The sequence below is a fragment of the Oxyura jamaicensis genome, chromosome 9 (assembly GCF_011077185.1).
Source record: "Oxyura jamaicensis isolate SHBP4307 breed ruddy duck chromosome 9, BPBGC_Ojam_1.0, whole genome shotgun sequence".
Classification (NCBI taxonomy): Eukaryota; Metazoa; Chordata; class Aves; order Anseriformes; family Anatidae; genus Oxyura; species Oxyura jamaicensis.
This window is the reverse complement of record NC_048901.1, coordinates 18589060-18609962: the sequence shown is the minus strand read 5'-3', so window position 1 is coordinate 18609962 and position 20903 is coordinate 18589060. Positions and strand designations below refer to the sequence as shown.

The 20903-nt window shown below is 44.6% G+C and overlaps 1 protein-coding gene across 10 annotated transcripts in view; it reads left to right on the top strand.

Annotated features, from left to right (window-relative positions):
• Positions 1–20903, top strand: part of KCNMB2 (potassium calcium-activated channel subfamily M regulatory beta subunit 2) — a 126675-nt gene that overhangs the window by 90001 nt on the left and 15771 nt on the right. The window lies entirely within an intron of this gene.

Below are 20903 nucleotides of genomic sequence, written 5' to 3'. Positions count from 1 at the left end.
TCCTTCCCTGCGTAGGTGCAAGTCATGAGCACCGTTCAGCTGGGCACACAAGCCACTTACAGCAACATTGCCTCTTAATAGAAGAGGCATCACAGTAGCAGCCACGCTATGGACCATTAATTTACAGCCAGGTGCCTTGACCCTAAACTTTAATGTGCATTTAGCTAGAGGTCTACAGCGGAGATTACAGTGCAATAGTAGAAACACACTTTTACAGGAATTATTTTAATGCTAGCTGAACTCTGACAGAACTCCCTCTGGCTCCCACATGGCCAGAGATGCACTCATTTGTGCCCACTTACAAGTAAACGCTGCTGGGTGTAACATTGGGTGTTTACACAAGCAGGCAGAAGGCAGTGATTTCAATCGGTATTTCACCAGGAATGAAGGAGGATGGAAAGCATCTAGTCAGAAAGTGAGTTAATTGTCATTTCGGTAAAGCTTCTGCTTTAATAAGCTACAGATGTTTGAGCTCCTGGAGCAGCTACACAGGCACTTTAACCCCTGTGCTTTGGGCACACACTGTTGCCTTGGGCTAGGTCCAAATCAAGCTGACTTCCCTTAGCACTGCGCTCACCACTGAGCACAGGCACAAACCTGGCACTTTGTGCTCAGAAATACCATTCCTCAGCCACGCTGCCAGGGGTGCAGGAGGGATAATGGGCCACATTTCCACCCAGTGTTAGTCAATTTAACTTCGAATTTGCTCAGCAGAGCCATGCCCATCTCTGGAAGAGGCCATCTGCACCCTCATTGATAAGGTGGTCTTGTTCACTGGTATGTTTCCAGCACAGTGAGGCTGCATGCTCTTGCTACTATCAGTAGAGATGGAAAATCACCTTTAATTGGAGCTTTGAACTACCCCACTGTTCTCAGCAATTAGCTCCTGTACTGGGTTTGTGAGTTGAACAGCAGCCCTGCACACTGGAGATGTGGCAAGCCTTGAGAACTGCCCTTTTTCACTCTGCTTCCAATTCCTAACTCTGCTGCTGGTGTGTAAAGACTGAAGGGGAGAGAAAATGTCTTGCATGAAGAAAGAATAAAAGTCTCAGATTGAATAAACCCAACCATGAGCATGTAGGTAGGATGTGTTTTTTTTTTTTTTTTCCTGCTTAAAACTGAAATCTGTTTCTGCAAATGCTCAGCTTAATTAGCTCCGAGGTGTGTGGTGTTAACATGCACTGGAAGTTTCAGATGCTGGGAAGGGTAAGAGAGCATCCCCCTGCTGCCAGCAGGTCTACCGGGTCCCTGCACTGCCAGCTGCCTGCCAGCAATTAGCAGGTCAGCATGAGGCAGCAAAGGTTGCTCCCAGATGGGATTTACCACCTGCACAAGGCCTTGGTGTAGGAAGAACAGACTTTTCTTTCCCTCACCATCTCCAGCCCTTCCCTCTCACTCCCACCCATCCTCCAGTGTCTCAGAGCTCTTTTACATCCCCCATCACCCCCAGGTGATGTTCTCCCTCCCCAGCCATCCAAGACTCACTCTCCCCCATCCCTCTGCCCTCTACTGCAGGGCTCCTGCCCCCACATTGCCCCACAGCAGCTCCAGAGCTGGCTCTGTGCTTCAGCACCTCCCAGCACACCTCCAGCCAGGGGATGAAAACCATTTAATACTGCTTGTCCAGCTGGTGCAGGAAGTTACACCACTTAAAAATAATTGCATTTCTCACTAGTTACAGATAAAGCAGAACCCTCTTAATCATTAAGATATGGCCTGAAGTGCATTATGAGTTATTAACTGCCCCGTAAGTGAAATAACAGATACAAGACCAAAAGCTAAGTCATAAGTGTTCTCAGATGCCTGCAGATTAATCATGTTATATCTCTACAGTAGCATCCAAAGCTCTCCAGCCCTGCACAGCTTTAAAGCCACAGGACACCCCAGTTGCAGCTCTGCCCTACCTGCAGGCAGGAAAGCCAGGAAGGAAGGTAGCTGATCACCTCCAAACACAAGTCAATGGAAAAACTGAAAGCCACCTAGAATTTTTGACTCCTTGTTTTCTGTTCCACTGGGTGGAAGAAAACCTGCCTTCTTGTGTCAATCCTTCACAGCAATTATAAGATTGATACTTTTTTTTTTTTTAAAAGCAATTTCTCCTAAGTACACATCCACTTCTGATCTGACTAATGGGCTAAAACTGTACTGTTGGTATTTTTGGAATTGATTGCAACCTCCTGATCCACGAAGATAAGCACCAAGCCCAGCAAAACAAGAGCACAGGTGCTGCTGAGATGGCAATCACTCCTCAGGGCCTGAGCCTGCAGTTACATGGCCCAAGGCAAACCCACTGCTCCTCCACACAGCACAGATGCCAATTCCTCCCACTCAGGGATTAAGTAGATGGCCACACAGCAGTTACTGACCTGTCTGCATCCCCATCAAGTGCTCTAAGTGCTCAAGCCACAGCAGAAGTAGCACAGCTTCACCTTAATTGCATAAGCACACAGCTTGTTCAAACTCCACTCGGGGTGAGATGGAGTATGCAGGCCCACACTCAAGGATTTAAAGTAGTCTTTAGCCTAGCCACTCTCAGCCGCATCAGTCTCCTTTGCATACATAAGATGCTTGCCAGCTTCAGCTCCCTTCTTACACCTGCAGTCCAAGTCACATCTGGTCTGTGTTATGCCACTGAGCCAAAAGGACCAGCAAGTGACAAGTGAAAGAGCCAAGGGTTTGGGCAGAAAATTTTACTAGAAACTACCACAAAACAATCAGAAGTTTAACCTGTCCCCTTTGGTTCTCACAACCAGACAACCCAGAAGGGGCAAATTCCTTTAGGTCATGAGAAAGCCACAGCTGTCTGGGAGCCTTGCTCCTAGGAGGGAGCATCACTTCACACCAGCAGGCAGCCACCTCAGACAGGCACTTTCTACAAAAAGTACCTGAGGACATAGCCACAGACTTCAGCCCGCAGCTTCCACATGCGGGCTCATCATGTGATACAAATGCATCACTTATCACCATCATTAATGGCCACAAACCTGAAGGCTGAAATTGCCATTCGCAGCATGGAATATACTGGTCAATAACAGATTCAGTCCACAAATAACCAGAGAAGTTCTGACCTGTGCAATGGACCAGTGGTAGAAAGACAACTCATTTATTTCTCAGTGGCTTGTAACATCTCCAAAACTAGCAAAACTGGCTCCCTTGGAGTTATACTAAATGAGTTACTGCTGTAGTTTGTCCCAGAGCTGATCCAGCAATGTCATTATACCTGCTGCCTGGTACCACAGACAGCTGCTCCAATGCAGTAAAGCTGATTAGCACACACTTGCTCTGGTAGAAAAGGTGTCTTCACAGTTTGAAGCTCAAGCTGAGACCACCTAGATGCTCAGGCTGGGCAGCTGACATCCCTAAACATTATCTTCTAAGCATCCTGGGCATAGAGCATTTGCTGTGAGGAAGGGTTGTTAAGCTGGGGGAGGAAGGTATTGGGAAGAAGGAAAAGGGAAGTCCCTCACCTCATCTGAGGATCATAAGCACCACAGACTGGGGCTCATTGCAGGGCCATAGCCCAGCTACTGCCTCATCAAGAAGCTGGCTGCAGTACAGCCCTCAGAAGTGGCATCAGTGGTATGTTGTTAGGTGTGCTGAGATGATGTTACAGAATTATGGGCCATCAGTGTGCTGAGATGATGTTACAGAATTATGGGCTATTATTCATCATTGCTGTCAGTTTTATAGGACAAGTGTCAGCATAGCACAGCTGGAGTCTGGTGCTTCCAGGGCTAGCAGGCTCTGGGGAAGCAGGTCAGGTAGCCTTGTGCTGGCCCCAGCTGGAAACAGGGTCCTCATTAAGGGCTGCCAGGGACAAGCCCCACAGCAGCTCAGATCTCCACCATTTCACACCTTGTCCAAGCTGACCTTTTCTTCCTCCACTCATTAACTGAAACCCATGGCTATGCCCTGCTCACCCTTAGTAACCAGGTTTACATCCCCTCCCACCAGGCATACAGCCCCCACTCAGCCCCTGTCCCACCTTGTAACTCTGTTCCCATGTTCCAGTTTCTGAGTTTCATTTTCCCAGTTTCAGACCCATTGCATCCCACCAGTCTTCCCTCCTGTCACTGCTCACGCTGCTGAGCTGCTCTCACAACAGGCAGCACCAAGCAGCCTCCTTCAGGCAAGGTCTTATTTCTAATAGCAGAATTTTCCAAATATTGATTCAGTTTAGCCTAAATAACATCATTCTGTTATTGTTGCCTATAAAGCTGGCTCTGTTTTACCTTCTACCCTGCTTCTAAGGCAACTTGACTGCATCAAAGATAACCCATACCTAAGAGCAGCAGAGCCAGGGTGCATTTAGTGCAGTCCATCAGCTGAACTAAAACCCTGAACCCACAATCTGCTTTTGTCAAAGAGTGATAGGTATAAATCAATACATGCTCTTCTGCACTTTTCTCCCATACTTGCATGCCTGCACAAAGAGGAAAGCACATACAGTCAGCCTGACTCGACCTGAATGTTCAAAGCAGCAATGAACAGATAAAAGGGGAATAGTTTCAGACTACTAGGTGCAGTACCTTGGTCACACAAATGATACTTTCCCCCTTGCTTGCAAACATCTTCCCCCATATCACACAGCTCCTCGTTCTTCTGGCCAACGCTGCCAAAAGCTGTTTTCTTCAAAGCACCTCAGCAAGAAGCTCTCCAAAACTACTCCCAGCAAACCAGCCCCCAGGGCTCCTGGGTGAGCATTTTATCTGCTCCCAATCTGGCCGGGATGGTGAGCACCTGGAGCCAGCAACCCCACAGCAGCTGATTGCTCTACCTTGTCATACATCCACTAATTTTAACAGATCCCTAACGACAATTATTATCATCTGAGCACCAGGCATTGGCTCCCTGTATTAGTTTGTGAGTGCAGGTAGTGTTTAGAGACCACAAAGTAGAAAAAAATATATATTTTTACAATTAAGGCTAAAGTCGGGGTAGTAGCAAAAGTTAGCTTGTTTGCAAGGCAACTGTTCTGCTTTGTGATACACAAGTTGTACCTCTGCAGTTCAGGTAAGAGGCTTAGCATCCACTTTAGCAACAACTGCAAGGGACAGCAAGCAGGAGGTGGAAATTTCAGGTGTTTCATCTGGCTGCAGGTGCTGAGGAGATGGTCTCAGGGACATCCGTGTGTGCCCCAGCTGGATCAGCGGGGCCATGCTTCGAGCGAGGCACGACTGGGCAGTAAAAGGCACAGGCTTGCTAGGAAATGCCCTCAGCACGTGCTTCCACTTGCATGTGAACATATATGTTATTAGTAGTGTTAAATAAAAAAGAACACTAGTATTGGGAGATCTACATTAATGCTGTCACTAGTAGCAGCATGCTATGCACTAAGAGCCATAAACCCTGCTGTTACAGCTCCCAGCAGTGTTCAGGTATAGCTGTAACATTTGGGTATATTACGTCAAAAACGTCTTGATGATTCAACACCGAGTATCAGCGCTTCCTAGTTCCTCACATGACGCAGGCACAAAGTGAGCTGAACCCAGTCTTTGAAAGTGCCACCAAAGAGAGCTAGCTGTCTGTGCGAGCCGCGGGTTGCGCGAGCCTGCTGCCAGCAGCAGCCTGCAGTCTGTGCAGGCTTCAGTCTGCAGCCGAGGGGTTGAAAAAGAAGCAAGGCATAGTTGTTTGATTCTACCCCACCAGTTCTGTGTGCTTACGTGCAGAAAGTTAACGGTACGTGAGTGTGATGCCCATATGGTAGGTGTGTGTGTATTCCCGACCTGTAAATTATGTAGTCCCTCTACACCCTTAGGCACCTTGTCTCTGAGATCCACTAAGGAAGTCTCTCTCATTTCATTGCTTTATGTTTGTTTCAGATTTTTTTATGTGTTATTTTCTTTCTGCAAATAGTGATGAGTTTAATACAGGACCAGGTGTTTTTAGGCTATGGTAAAGTATGAATATTACAGAGAGGCCCATCGGAAGGCTTTCATTAATGCTGGCAGATGCTGTGCATTTGTACTTAAAACTCTGTCATGATAATCATCTGAAAGCTTAGCTGAGCTTTCAGAGGCTTCAGGGTCTCCAGCATGGCCTGGAGATCTTCTGATTGATCAGGGGAAGATTCAGTGTCCAGGAGTCTGAATGGAGACCACCAGATCAGCTCCTTGAAATTCACGTCAAACCCTCGAGCTAGGCAGTAGCAACTGCTGCTTCTAACCCTGGTGTTTTTCTTTGGCAACCTCACAGGCCCCTTGGTTCAGGCACTAGCTGTTCAGTGTTGCCCTGGAATAAACCTGGAACCGATCCCATGGAGCTGGTAGAGTTTGTGCTGAAACAAATGTTAGACCAAGTAATGAACATTCAATGACTTGTGTAATGCTGCGTGCTTGCCTGTAATGCATTTTCACTGTGCTTTCAGACCTCCAGATTTTCAGTCTGGCATTAATAGAAGAAAGTATCTCAGGGTCAGGCCTGCATTACAGTCAGGCTTTTAGCACCCTCTGGGCCCCTCTTCCCCTCTGCAGCAGCCACAGACAGACAGGCCACCGGGATGTGGTTAGCAGCGTGCAGTGAGTGCAGCGGGCATCCTAAACCCCTCTGCTGGGTCTGAATGACCTGCCAGGGGTGTGCTGAATTTACCAACAATTTCTTCTTGTATTTACCATATTCCCTGGCTGTCCATTGTGTAACTGTTGTGTTACTTTAGGCAACACCTGCCATTTATCTTTTACCTTCAATTTTATAGGCCTTGCCAAGAAGATTGCTATATGCTCTGTTAGGTTCTTCTATTTACTCATCTAAGCTGCCATTTTTCCAAATACCAAAATATTACTAGGTCCCTATATAAAAGTCTCCTGAATGTAGAGGAATGAGATTTAATATTGCTTCTTACTTGTCTAACGGGAGGTTTGTTTCTTTTTATGGTAAAATCATTGCTGTTGCAATTTATCAGCCACACAGACATAACAAGCTTTCTATGTCTTGGATAGAAAACTTCACTGTAAAACCTCACTAGGTGAGCTGTAATACTGCTTCCAGGTATGACTGCTGGTTTATGTGCTCTCAGGTTTGGGTTATTTGGCCTCAGGATTCCCATTTATGCTCCGAATTCTCTCTCAGTCCAAAGCTTGGAAGCTAAGATGAGTTTAATACCCAAAACTACTTCCACTCTTGAGGCTGCAATAGTCCAATATTCCCTCTAAGCAGAATGCAATTCCATCTGGTGAACCTTGGCTCAGATGACTGATAAATTTATCTGTCGCCGCCAGCTGTGAAGCAGCAGGGTGCCTGAGATGAGCATCCGCAGCAGCCACCCACGCAGGGCCAACGTGACGTCCTCTGTTTCTGGATCTAGATAAAATTTCATCAGTCTTTTGGGGAGAAGGAGGGTGTAAGGGTTAATATCACAACAATGCCGTGAGCTGTTTCCTGGCCATTCTGCCTGACGTGATAGGAACCTTGTGGGAACACTGCTTTTGTGGGATTTCTGTTATTTTTCTTGGAGCAATCTGCAAGAGGAGGGCTAATCTTATGAGATGTCAACCACGTATTCTCAGCCAAGGGCATGTAGAAATGGTTTATTTCAGATCCATCCAACAACCAGAACACGCTGAGTAGCTTTGGATGCAAGGATTCAAAGCCAATTCCTCAAAGCACTTCCCAGAATTTTACCCAAGAGCCTCAAATGAACATTTGACCTTATATCCATTGATAATCTTTTTAAGTATTTATCCAAAAAAAAAAAGGGGGGGGGGGGGGGAGGGGGGATGGGACTAATTTCTGAACCAGGACTTACTGAAGATTAACAGCTTGCTATCTGAGCATCAGTGACTTTGAGTGAATTATCCCTTAACTAGAAATTATCTCCCAACACGCAGCCCCAGGGCCAGCACTGTATCATGAAGGGCCAACAGGCAGCATGCGGTGAGACACTGGAAAGGCGTCAAAACATTCATGTGTTGCTTGGCCAGGGACTGCTGGTGATTGTGGCTCAGAGGGGAATCCCTTGGAGCATGCCCCTGCCTTACCTTACTGCAGCATCAGTGCCACACATCCTGGGCTGCCTCCAGAACAGCCCAACAGCTGAACCCAAAAAGCAACCTAAAATCACTTGCAGGCTGTGTGCCTCTGTTCTCTGTAAGCAGTTGGGCTCTAAAGAGAATTTGTTTTGTTTCCAGACTGCTGTAAAAAACCCTTCACCTAGCTCTGACCTCAAATCCTTGTGCTCCAGACAGGGCTGAGAGATTGCTCCTTAGGACTTCAGTACTTGTTAATTCTCTTAAAGAGATTACTCAAATCGCCTAAACAACTATCAGACTAGATTTTGGATTAAGCACGGGTGCTAAAATGACCTTGTTGATGAAATCAGCATGATCTAACCTCCCAAATTGGAGAGGGAAGCCTTGGATCTAACTGTAGCTCAGTAGGTACATGTAGATTTGGGGTTAGATTTAGCTCGGTAGGTACAGTAGATTTGGGGTTAGACTGTTACAGATATTTTCTCAGGATCCAGGAGCAGCTCTGCAAGGTCTGCATGGAGTATTTTTGTCTTTGTGTTGTGGCCAGGAGTGAAGCCCAGGAATTGTTTGTGTGCTGAGCGTTTCACAAAAGCGAGATCATTAAATCAAAACTGAAGTACTTTCAGCCTACATCTCTTCTGGTGGTGTTCTTGTTACTGCTCTTCCATAATGCCGGCAGATTTCCCTGCAAAATCTCTAGTGTCTGTAATGGAAACAATTTCAAATCCAGTACAAATTCATAGGCTGTTTTCAAAGGAAAAAAGTCATTGGAAGGCAAAGCCCATGATGGCTGAAGCACTTAAATCTACTTTCATATCCCTTTGCCCAAATTTCAGTTTAATTTACTCATTTGCTAATCCTAATTTTCCAGTCCTGTGCTTACAAGCCTTACTCATGTGGAAACACATTAAACTTCTGCAATTAGCTGCAACTTAGGGCTTCAAAACTCTCGTCAGCTTTGCTTCTCAGCCTGCGGTGTGTAATGGTGGGTTCGCCTTCCTTGCCTCAAAAATGTTTCAGATGCCCTCGCTGTTCCCTACCTGAGCAGTGTGCTCCATTTCGCTCTCACTGGAGCTCATTAGGGCAGAAGTACCCCACTTCCACTGAACGTCAACAATACCTGATGCAGGAATGTAGGCTCTTCTCAAAGATGTCTTCAGATGCTATGATTTACTTTTCATTCGGCTTTAATGATATCATATACAAAAGATATTTAAAATATTTTTAGAAAGGGTTCTGTCACTGTGATGTGCTGCACATAGAAATAGCAAGTAAATGGGATATGACAAAATAATGAGGGGGAACCATGTCTGAGACCCTCTTTACTTCTGACTAATGGGAAGAGCGACCTGGTCATGTCCCAGGAGCACAGGCTGCTGCTAGAGCAGGTGGCTCTGGGGGCTACATCCCCACCGCTGCCCCCATCCATCTTCTGCACAGGGAAAACCAGCCAGGGAGGTGGGGGCGGGGGGGGGCATCTTCCCTGATCCCAGTCAGGCTCCACAGCTTTCTCCTCCGCTCCCCTCAGGGGGATGTATTTCTGTGTGCTAATTTAAGGAGAAAAGCCTTTTTAATCCGGTATCATACAGGCTCAAAGTATGGATATTTTTCTTTTTGAATAAAATATGACTATTAAGCTCTTTGGGAAGGGACTTTGTCCTCCACCGCCTTTACAAGGCACTTAGCACACTGCTGGTAGTACGGCTGTAAATACTACAAATAATATATTACAGTTCGGATCTCAGAGATCCGTTTCTTTGGAAATGTGCTCACAAAGTGTATCTGCACGTTGCGACAGAAAAGGCTCAGCTATGAGGAGCTGAGGAGCACTTCCCCCCAGAAGGCAGTGCTGAGCCTCACCCTGGAAAAGTTTGGGGTCAAAACCTGTTTTGATTTAGGCTTCCCATTAACTCTTGAGGGTCTTTTTGGTTTGGTTCCAGCAGCAAAACAGGGACATCCTGCACATGGGACAAAAAGTTTAGCATACAGAGTACTCATCTGAGAAGTGGACAAGAGTTGTTTCCTCCTGCCAGGTAGCACTATGTAATAGTTTGAGACAGAAAGAGAGAATGAATTCCCTAAGCAGTTGAAGGCAAACAGGTAAAAAGGACTTAAAAAAAATAAAATCATTGTAGAAAAGAATTTATTATTAACTGAAAAAGTAATTTAACGGAATAGTAATGTTCTCATACCACTGAGCAAATCTAATACCAACTCTGCAAATCTAATAAGATCTCTGCAAAAAGCAGAGAACTTCAATCTGAAGTGCACTCTTTTGAGTCTGAGGCCAGTGTCCATTAAGTACAATAGAATTATTACTTCAGCTTCAATACAAGCCGAATCAGGCCTCCACTGAATTTGGACTGTCAGTGGTTGTTATTGTCTCTGCAGAATATTCCACTCAAACTCACCACGGTGATTAAAGTAGCTTCTAATTTCCACAACAATACAAGCAAATTCTCAGCGTGTGCTGCTCTTGCAAGCAGAACATAGGAGGCACTGCCGTGCTTGCACCAGAGCTGTCTCCTGCATTAAGCAAGAGCCAAATTGGCCCAGAAAAATCACAAGTGGGTGGGACGCAACCACCAGACCTTCTTAAATGAGGTGTAATCGATAGGAAGAGCCTATGTTACAATGTACATGTTACAATGGTAACAAATCATGCATGAATCCTCACACCCCCCCCTCCAAGGGATCCTTGAACAGCCAACAGGAGACACAGCACCCACCCTGCAATGAGAATGCTACTGCATTGCCAGCTGTTGTATTTCTAATTTTGCTAATGGCCAAATCATTGTGCTTCAGCCACTTCTTTATTACGTACATCAGCTGGAAATTATCAGCTTCATTACCCAGAACTCCAAAAGGCTCCATGTCATGAGCCATGTAGAATTCAACGTACATGGAAAAGGCTGGCTGTGCAATGGTGTTTCACAAGGAGCAACTGCTGTGCACCAAGACAAGCTATCTTGGTCTATCATTTTTTTTGCAGGTCCCAGCAACATCTCCCACTTGAGCATTCCATTAACTTTTTCACCCCCTGTTTCTCAAAAAAGCCCAGTGGTAATCTTAATCCCCCTTATCTTGCTACACTATTATCTTGCTGTGTTTGTGCTGGATTCACACTGAGATTTTGTGGAACTATGTTTTCTTATTTAGCCCAAAATTGGCTTGGAGAAAGACAGCGCAAAAAGGTCTTTTCTGAGCAAGCTAGAGATAAAAATTGAAAGTCTTGTTTTGTGTCTGACTTCAATTCAGTATCAGTGTAGAGGGGGGGTTGTCCTGCTGCAGTTTAAGAGAAGGGAGCATCTCCTATCTGAGATGGGAGATTGATTCCTATTAGATTAATCCTATTAGATCCTAAGGGACTAGATTAGTCCCTTTGAGGGGCCCAGGATGCTCCACACACCCTCTGACTGCTGGGATCCGCAATTATCTCAACCCTGTCAACTCCAGGAAGAACTTCATCATGACCCTGGTAGTACCCTTTCACTCTGTTGAACTGAGGGAGTCTTTGAAGTAAAAAGGCATTACTAAACTTAGGTAACTGCAAAATATAACTAGCCAGGAAGAAAATGTACAAAATTCAGTTATTTTAAATGAGGTTGAAGTCATTTTATGGATCATATGTTTATAATGGCTGGCTATATTAATAAATTCAGTACATAAGCTTTCAAGTTTGAAGCAAGCCTCTCAGTCTGTTGCTTCAGAAAGTGCAATCCAAAAGCTATTGATCTATTTATACAGATAAGAACCCAACAGAGTTATCAGGATCAATGCAAACACTCAGAAGAAGACTCAGTATAACTAATAATAAATAAGTAAAGACCCAGGAAATAGAAATGTACAATTTAAAACTAACTGAAATGCTGACCTGAAGAATAGGTGTTTATGTACATTTCTGCAAATGCAATTCCGAGAAAGGGAAAGAGAGTACAAAAAGTGGGTAATTTCAGAGGTGGCAGACAAGATAATAGACAAGCAGCATCCAACTCAAAGGAGATGGGCAGGGGCTAAAAGTGGTGGAAGCAACATAAGATTTTTTTGATTTGATTTGATTTTTCTACAGAACTTTCAAATTAATTTATACAAAGCAAAGTCTGAGTACTGTTATTGAAATCAAGCCAGGAGAGAGTAGAGGAGCAGCATGGGTATCTGCATACACATGTTTTGCAGGTTCAGGCAGTCTAATTTTGCACCCACCTTCTTGTTTCCCAAGGTCAACAGAAGTTTGACATGGGCCCTGTCTGTTGTTTTTTTGAGCTGTTTTCCATCTGCCTTTGTTGTCTCTGAAGATGGGATGGGATGGGATGGGATGGGATGGGATGGGATGGGATGGGAGCAGTAGGTTGGGCTGACCACCACCACTTGTATGTCAAAGTACTTATCAGCCAGTTCATCAATCCAGGATTTGGATAGATGACCATGGGATAGGCGTTGGGTCATGCCTATTCTCCACAGTAGTGTGCACAGCCTATCTTGAAAACATTCTTATTCAAACTTTTCATTAAGGCCTGATGAAGACCAAAACTCCCCAGGTGCTTGGTGCTGGGTGCAGCAGCAACAAAAGGCCAGCCCCAGGCTTGGACAGCTCACAACATGCTCTAGTTTTGTTTCAAGTTCTGCCCAGCCAAAAACATCAAGACAGGTTCAGACCAAGAGCTGCCCCACTCATTTTAGTGCGTTAGATCTTACCCCCAAAAATAAAGGGCAGTCATGGGAGCAGCCATCCTTTGTTTGGCTTTAAATGAGGGAAAGAAACAGCCCAGTAATCAGGGGAGAAAAGATCACAAGACGTGTACAATTTCATGTCATCCATGTTAGTGTACCTGAAAATACAATGAGCTTGCAAAAAATTATAATAATAGCCTGGGAGGTTGGGTCCTTCAGGAAAAGTTCACTGAGTTTTACTGGCAAGATTCAAACTTCTCCTAAAATAAGGAAAATGGATCCACTGCAGCCCCAATGCAGTAAGACAGACGGGTATCTTACGTTTTGTTTCTGTGAACATCCGATGTGAATCAGCATTGTTTGTACTTCAGTTGGCTTACCCCAGAAATCAAGCGCCTCCTTTCCCCCAGGCAGCCTGAGCGCATCAGGAAGGTTGGCAGCAGCCTGAAGCTCAGAGCTGCCTCGATACGGCCACGTAGGAACAGACATTGCACACAGAGGAGAGCATCTGCAGCATCTGCAGAGGCCGAAGGACAGCTGCTTTGCTGGTACGAAGCAGTGCAGCCCCACCAAAGGCAGTGTGAGAGGCTCTGAGCTGCCCCAGCCCAGGCAGTCAGCGCTGAGCCAGCAGGCCCGGGTGGTGATGAGGAAGAACGGAGAGTGGGAAGAGAAAGAAAAAGCCAGAGAAATAGGGAAGGAGAAGAAGATCAGGGAGTGACCTTAGGTTAAAGAGCACTACATTTCAAAGAAGTCAAGATTTCCTTCTTTAGGATTTGAAGAAGGAAAAAAGTACTTTCACAGAGAATGTAATTAAATCGTGGAGCTGCTTTGGCAGAGAAGCCAGTGCAGGATACAATGGGAGATGGCTTGGGCTAGAGGACAAACCAGCTCTGAAACCTGCAAACAACAGGGACCCAGAAGGGTGTGTGAGGTTCCACCAGTCAGTTACAGCACCCTCACGGCTCAGCACAGATCCATCCCTACCTTCTGTTCTTCTGGTGTCCTCCCAAACACCATCAACGGGCACCAGCCAGGGCCTAGCTCTGAATGGGGTGGACCTGGGCTCACACCTAGCACTTCTGCTCCTTAAATACCTTCCAGGAAGGTGAAACAGAGGGCAGGTCACAGGCTGATGTCCTCAAGCTCAGCTGAAATCAAGAGACGTTGGCATGCAGCCAAAGGACTGCTGAACTCCATGCTGCTGAACTCCCAGGGGAACACCACTGGGCTTCAGGAGTGGTCCACAGCACATCGGGAGGGAGAGAGAGAGAAAGAGAGGTTAAAAGTTTAAATGATATTTAGATATGGAACGAAAAAATTGTCAAAAAGTCAATCAGAAGTCTAGATTTAGGCAGATCCGCTCTTATTTAACCTTCAGCATGAGATCAGGTCTCAGCCTTTCTATTCTTGGTAACAGCTGATGAATGCAGTGTAAAAAGGTATTAATAAACATCTGCCCAGCTCTTAGATTAGTATGGGGAAGAATTAATGGAGGTCTTAGCACGTTCATATTTTTTGATTATGGCATGACTTTATTTATAGAAATAATAGGGGGAATGGAAATCGTCAGTGACACCCTGTCAATATACGTAATGAAATCCACTCATTTAATTGCATTACACTTGGCTATGGAGTCGTATCAATAAAAGGTCCTCTGTAGAGCAGCTCAGTGGTCGCTATGTACTTCATGTAAGAGAGATATTAAGATTAATATTTTTTCAATGAACCATTGGGAAAATAAGTCCTCTCTGACATACCTATTCCCATGCCTCTGACCCCGAGAGGGATGAGGCTGCCAGCTGTGCTGGGGCAAAGCTTTCCACCAGGCAAGGTGAAGCCCACTGCCCCTCAGCAGCAGTCCAGCTTTCACACCACCTTTCCAGACAGTCCCTGCTTCCAGTCCCTAAAAAGTCCCAAATTTTAAAATAAACCCAGTCTGAAGCCTGTGCTATATTTTTTTTTGTTGCCAGCAATGGCTAAGCCAACTCATACATCAGCTCTGCTTCATGCCATGCCCTCCTATCCACCACAATAAAGTATCAACAGTGCTTATTGTGCCATACCATTGAGATAAATAAAGCACAATTTGAAACCTTGGTATGTTTAGGCCTCCTGAAAGAGAGGGAAAGGCCTATAAAACTCCCCTTGAAGGAGTCATGGTTATTCAGATCATTAGCAGCTTGTTAGGTAAACCCTGAAGCCAGTTTTAATCAGGAGGTGCCAATGTTAGTGGAGAGCTGCTGGGGTTTAAGCAGGCTTTGGACTGACTGTGGCTGTTTCTCAAGGTTTTAAAATACATTTTATTATGTTCAGTGCAGATAGGCAGCTGGGGAAGTTTAAGTCTTTTCTCCCAGAAGTATGGGAAAAACAAAATAAAGCTACAATTATGGTGACAGATGGTCTGTTACAAACAACAGGGCATTGCTGGTAATTTTGCTCCTTGCACAATGAAGGAGATCAGGACTGATGTGAAAAAGCCAAGAATGTCCTGTGGTTCTATCCTGTTCTTCCAAAAAAAAAAAAAAAAAAAAAAAGCAATTCCTAATGCAATCATATCTTCCAAAGTTACTATTTCTATTAATTATAGAGGCAGGTTTGTGCAATAAACAGAATTCATATCCCTACTGTGCTGTGTAAGTACCTATAACTCAGCTGCTCCGCTCACAACTGCAGCATGTTCTTCACATTGTTTTACAAATTAGCAAACCTGAAATCAGCAGCCGCATGCGGTGTGATGACATTTAGTTTAACTACGGGGAATCTGATCTGCTGAAATCCACGGGCGGTCTTCCAGTGCTGCTTTTCACCATGATTGTGTTACAGAACCCCAATTAAGTCCTCCTAAATCAGCTCCGAGTTTTCCATGGAAGTGACAGTACAGATGCTGTAGGAAATACTACCAGTTATTTATTGCATTTGCTGGCACTCCTCCCAGTACTGCCAAGGTGATGTTTGGGGTGATGCTCTTTCAGAGGTGACCAGAAAGGTGGGCCAGGGCACTCCTGGAGCCAAATGGACTTTCCGGGTCATTTTACTGGTTTATGTTTACTGCAAGGGGCACGGAGTAAGAGCAGAGACACATAAGAACACACATGTGGATATCTTTGCTCAGTAGCCAATGCCCAGTACCTGCATACCTCACGGGAATTTATTTTTTGCATCAAAACCTACAGAAGCAGAACCAGGTGTGCTGTCTCAGAGTGAGTCCTTTATCTTAACACTGGTGGTGCATCCTCTGGTAGGACTGGTGTAGCAGTGGGTTGGACAAACGTCTTCTGTCACCCTGTGGTGACCTTCATGTCCTGCCTAGCCTGGGACCAGAAAGCCCCAGAAGGACCTGGCTGCCAAAAGCAGAGCTGCCCCAGCAGCGATGAGTGAGGCAGGAACATTTAAAGCAGTGGTGAAGATAATAAATACATACACTATGAAGAATTCAATAAGTTACTACTGGACAAAATGTTCCACGTCAATTTTAAATCCTTACAGACACTGAAAATCTCTTTTTTTGGTTTGCATGAAGGTCAAAATTGAGTTTTTGAGCGTTCTTTTGAGCAGGGGTTTTATTTAAACACTGAAACTTCCTTCCAATTTAAGGAGTGTTTCTTAAACATCTGACTCTGGTCCAGCAGGGGACTGGACTAACGTGGTCCCAAGGGAACGTAACAAGCTAAAGTAAAGCATTTGCTCTGGCACTGAGAAGTTCTGTGCCATTGCCCTACCCCTTGTTTGCTTCTGCATTTTGCTCCTGACCTGGCTGTAAATAGATAGAGAATCCAGTATCCAGTCTCTTCTGAAGTGCATATCAAAGAGCATTGAAATGATAGACTTCATTAAGCTTGTATATCAGCTTTCAAAAAAAAAACTGCTGAGATGGGGAATTCACAACATTCATTTCCAATGTAAGGGAGAGAAGCAGGAGGGGGGTGAAATTTAACATTTTGCAACGTATAAAATAAAAATGCAATCCATGTTACAACAGCTTCTGATGATGTTTTCTGTAATTGGATTACTGCTATCAAATTAATATAGGAGAAAAGCCTTCTGAACACATTAGGAGGAAGACAATCAGCTTTTATTTACCTGCTATGCTGTATTACAGTGAGGCACACAAGTGTTGCAGCAGGGCCAGCTCAGGTCACCTGCAGTGTGTTAACTGATAGCTTAGCAACCTTGCCCCCAGGCATTTTTGCTTAAATTGTTCTAAACAAATTTAGGAATTCAAATGCTAGCTTTTAGTTGCAAACAGGTTTTTAGAATACCCATTTATGAGAAACACTTTTGGTTAAACTTAACAAAAAAAAAAAAAAAAAAAAAAAAAAAGTGCTATTCTATGCAATTATAATGAGATCACACCAGCTGTATCCCACAGGAGATGGGAATGACCTACAAGACTTCAAGGTCAATTTGAAAATACAGATTTTCTTCATTTTGATTGAATGTAATTCACTCGATTACTGGGGCTCAGGGATTCTTAGGAAAGGTAGAAACAGGAAATTTCATAAAAACATAAAAAATGGTGAAAATTAAGAGACAATTGTCAAGTTTCCCTAAAAGTAGAAAATACAGACATATCCCACACGCTCTGAAAATCCCACAACTGAAAATCCTGATTATTTCAATGTGTTGCCAGAACCCGGTCTTGCTACTATGAGTTCCTTGGGGCAGTTTTGCCCAACACTGTTGAAAAGGAAAACATTCCCCATGCCCTGGGGGAAATGAAGCATGGAAACCCCGTTACCATTGACAGAAGTTTTGCCTCTAATTCCCCATCTGCTCTTCTGAATGTTAACTTACAGCATTGGCACATAAGCTTAAATGATAAAGAGGGATTCCAAATAGAAAGCAACACAATATTAGTCAGCGAGGCTGGTGGTGTCTGCAGAAATGTGGTGTGGGCACTCATGTTTCAAGAGAGGGAAATTATAGGAGAAAATAATATAGTTATGTTACATAGATCAAGGGGAAATGCTAGAATAGAATGGGAAGTAATGGGTCAAAACCAGATTTATTTATTTTTCAATCTTTAATCCATATAGAATTCTGCACAGCTCCTCCTTCCTATTCTTATTTTTATTTGTGTTTAGCAGCTGCGTAAAAGAGCATCCAAGGCAAGAAATCTGAAAAGAGAGTATTAATGTGATGCATAGTGTTAACTCACTGGTTTTGGAAATATCCATTTATCTTGGTTAAATAAAAGCTTAGCCCAAGTACTAAGCCAAGTAATCATGATTAGGGAGAGAAAAAGACATTCACCTCCTTAGAAACTCAATACTCTTCAACATTAATAGCACTGCAGTGACATAGCTTGAAGCAGGATGCTTGCTGTAATTAATATAGATTATTGGCATATGAGGAATGAAAGTATCTGTGCTTGCTCCTGCCATTGTTTTAATTCTAGACCAGTTATAGACCAAAATACATTGGGCTTTTGTTTTGGAGACATGACCCTTTCACTGTTCAGAGTGCTCTGCTGGCCTCAGAGGACTGCAGAGATTTTGTTCCCTTTGTTGTCTCAAAACTGCATAGAAGGCATATGCACATTGTTCTCCCTTATAGAGACTTTTTTGTTCTTTCTCATTATCTTTTTTCCTGACTCTCAAGAAAAATTGGTTTTATGCTAAAAAGTATATTACAAGAACAAGTCTATATAGAGATTCATAAGCTCTCAAGGTATTAGTTTTTTAGGGAGGCTAAGTCTGCATTTGTACCATCCAGTGTATCATGTGCTGAACTCATCCACAAAGCAGGTGATTTAGTGCTTAGACTGATTTTTACCTAATAGACTGGTGCAGCACTGTACTAAGCCCAGCTCATCAGCCTTGTCTCTATAGTCATTTGACTCACTTGACTCCCCCAGATTTCCCATCCACTTCATACAACTATTTTGGTAGATATTGTGCCTACTTTTCTGCAAAATGAAGCTGTTCCTATTCTCTCTTGTGTGTGCACATCATTATTATCTTTTATGTTGTGTTTCCTAACTTTCTAATCCTCTGCCTTACTGTAGCCCATTTCATTTCTAACTCTCTGCTAGGTTTGCTCCCCAGGCTGGATTTGATCTCTGCACATGAATCCGTCAGAAAAGTTGATTGCAACAGCTGATCATATTCAAATACCAAAGGGCTACAGATAATGAAGTCTAGGTTCTGAAAGGGTGAGAAATCACCACAGGGTATTTACATTGCAGAATTTACCATTTTGTACTAAGAAAAAGAGGAAACATGCTCATGAGCTCTGAACTGGGTTCTTTGATTTACCACAGAGGTGCTTACTTCACATCTCCATGCCTCATATCTGTAGGATGGGGTTATTAAATCTGCCTTTCCCCATCAAGATCATTTCTTAGTATTGAGGAAGACAAGTAATTTCTACTCAGTGTATGTGATAACCAGGTTTCCACACTAACGTGTTCAGTATTATTCCCAGCCTGACTGTGGACATCTGTCTGTGTCCAGAGGTCCTCCAGCAGGTCCAAGACACTGATAGTGTGAACAGGGAGATCGAGCTCATGCTCCTCTTGTTCCTCCCATCTGGCAATCTCAGACATTTAGATTTAGATCTAACTAAAGCTGACACAGCTTTACACCTACATCTAAAGCAGGAAGCCAACCTGCTCACCAGGGAGGCAGCGTTGTCTGGTGGACTTGTGCGCTGCTCTGAGCCAGGGACAAGCCAATTAAGTGCTTGTGCAAGTCATCCCCTTTCTCTGCAGGACATCTCTTGGTAATGGTCTTTAGTAAGACGTGACATGTGAAACCTCAGTGATGGTCTGGTATTCACACCGACTGTTCACCCATCAGCAGTGAACACGCTCAGCCCGCTGCAGGCTGCTAGAGCCTAGTAAAAATTAACAAGCTACTAAGTGCAGACTGCTCTATTTTGCCACAGAAAATAAAGTCAAACAACAGCTAAAATAGAGGAGAGGAGGGGAGAAAGGAGAGCAGAGAAGGCAGACCAAAGGCAACATAAGAGTTGTATTTATTTTTTAATCCCATCTCTTTTAGCATCTGCGATGAGCGCTGTAACTAAAGGAATCTAACTGAATTAGAATTTCAATATGTCCTGAGCAGATTGGAGCCGTTTCCATTCATGAGCAGCACGTCCCAGCTGTAATTGCCTGCTTGCTTATCCACACAGCTCTTTACAGCTAATCCAAATGTGGACTCAAAAATAAATAGTGCCAGAGCATTCAGTTCCCGATGGGCAGCTGTTTCAGCATCGCCTCTGCCTTTGCTTTGTTCCGGCCAGTGCTCTCGATGGCACGGGGACTGGCTCAAAGGAGATAAAAGATGATTGACCCTCTCAGGGAATTAGGTGGGAGAAAAACTGCTCCTCCATAGCTGCCCTGCCTGTTTGTGCTGTTCCTCTGGGTGCTGCCTTGCGGCTGTTTATCTCCCTCCGTCCTCACCTCTCTCCCTAGCCGTGTCACTCCTCTGATCCCCTTCTCTGCTGTGGCTTCCTGAGGGCAGTCGGTGCCCTCCCTGTTCCCCTCTGTGTGCTCCTACCCACACACACCGTCAGGGTTTTAGCACTGCTTTTCTCAAATGAAACATCTCTTTGGGGATATTTAAAAGTCATGTACTTCTCAGATCAGGTCTTTTCTGGAAGTGTGTGAAGCTGAGGCACTGCTGCACATAGCTGGAGCTGGAGGGGACAGCCCCGCTGATGGGACTTGGCACTGCATGAACCAGGGCTCTGCCTTTGCTCTCTGACATGGGGATCTGCACGTGTCCACCCTCCTCACCAGGGGAGAGGAGACTGCCCACCCTCTTTCAGGCTATTTTCTCCACTAAGCCCACCACAGAGTTCCTGGGAGACTTTGGACCAGTCTCAGCAGCCCCTGTGCCTCAAGTTAAAAGAAATTTTGCCTTTAAAAACAAAACCAAATGCAGCTAAACTGCATCCCCATGTGATGACTTGTCACTGGCAGCCCCATTCTTCTCCTCCTTTGGACATGGAGCCTCCTTTAGCCATGTCTGTCCCCTGGGAGCCCAGCAAGACCACCCTGGATCCTGGACGTTAACCTTCAGCTCAAAACCTAGGTGGAGAGTTCAGCTCCGAGCTCATGGGAGACTTAGAAAAAGGTCTAGAAATAGAGGTGTATTCATTAATGCAACATCATTAGCGATCAGTCTTCCTAAACGTTTGTCAGTACATTAACACCAGCTCCCCACTGTCCATTTTTTCCCTTCCCGTACCGAGGAACCCGAATTCAAGGTCACCTGCCAGTTGGGTTATTCAGGTAGTAGAGCCAGAGCTCCAGAG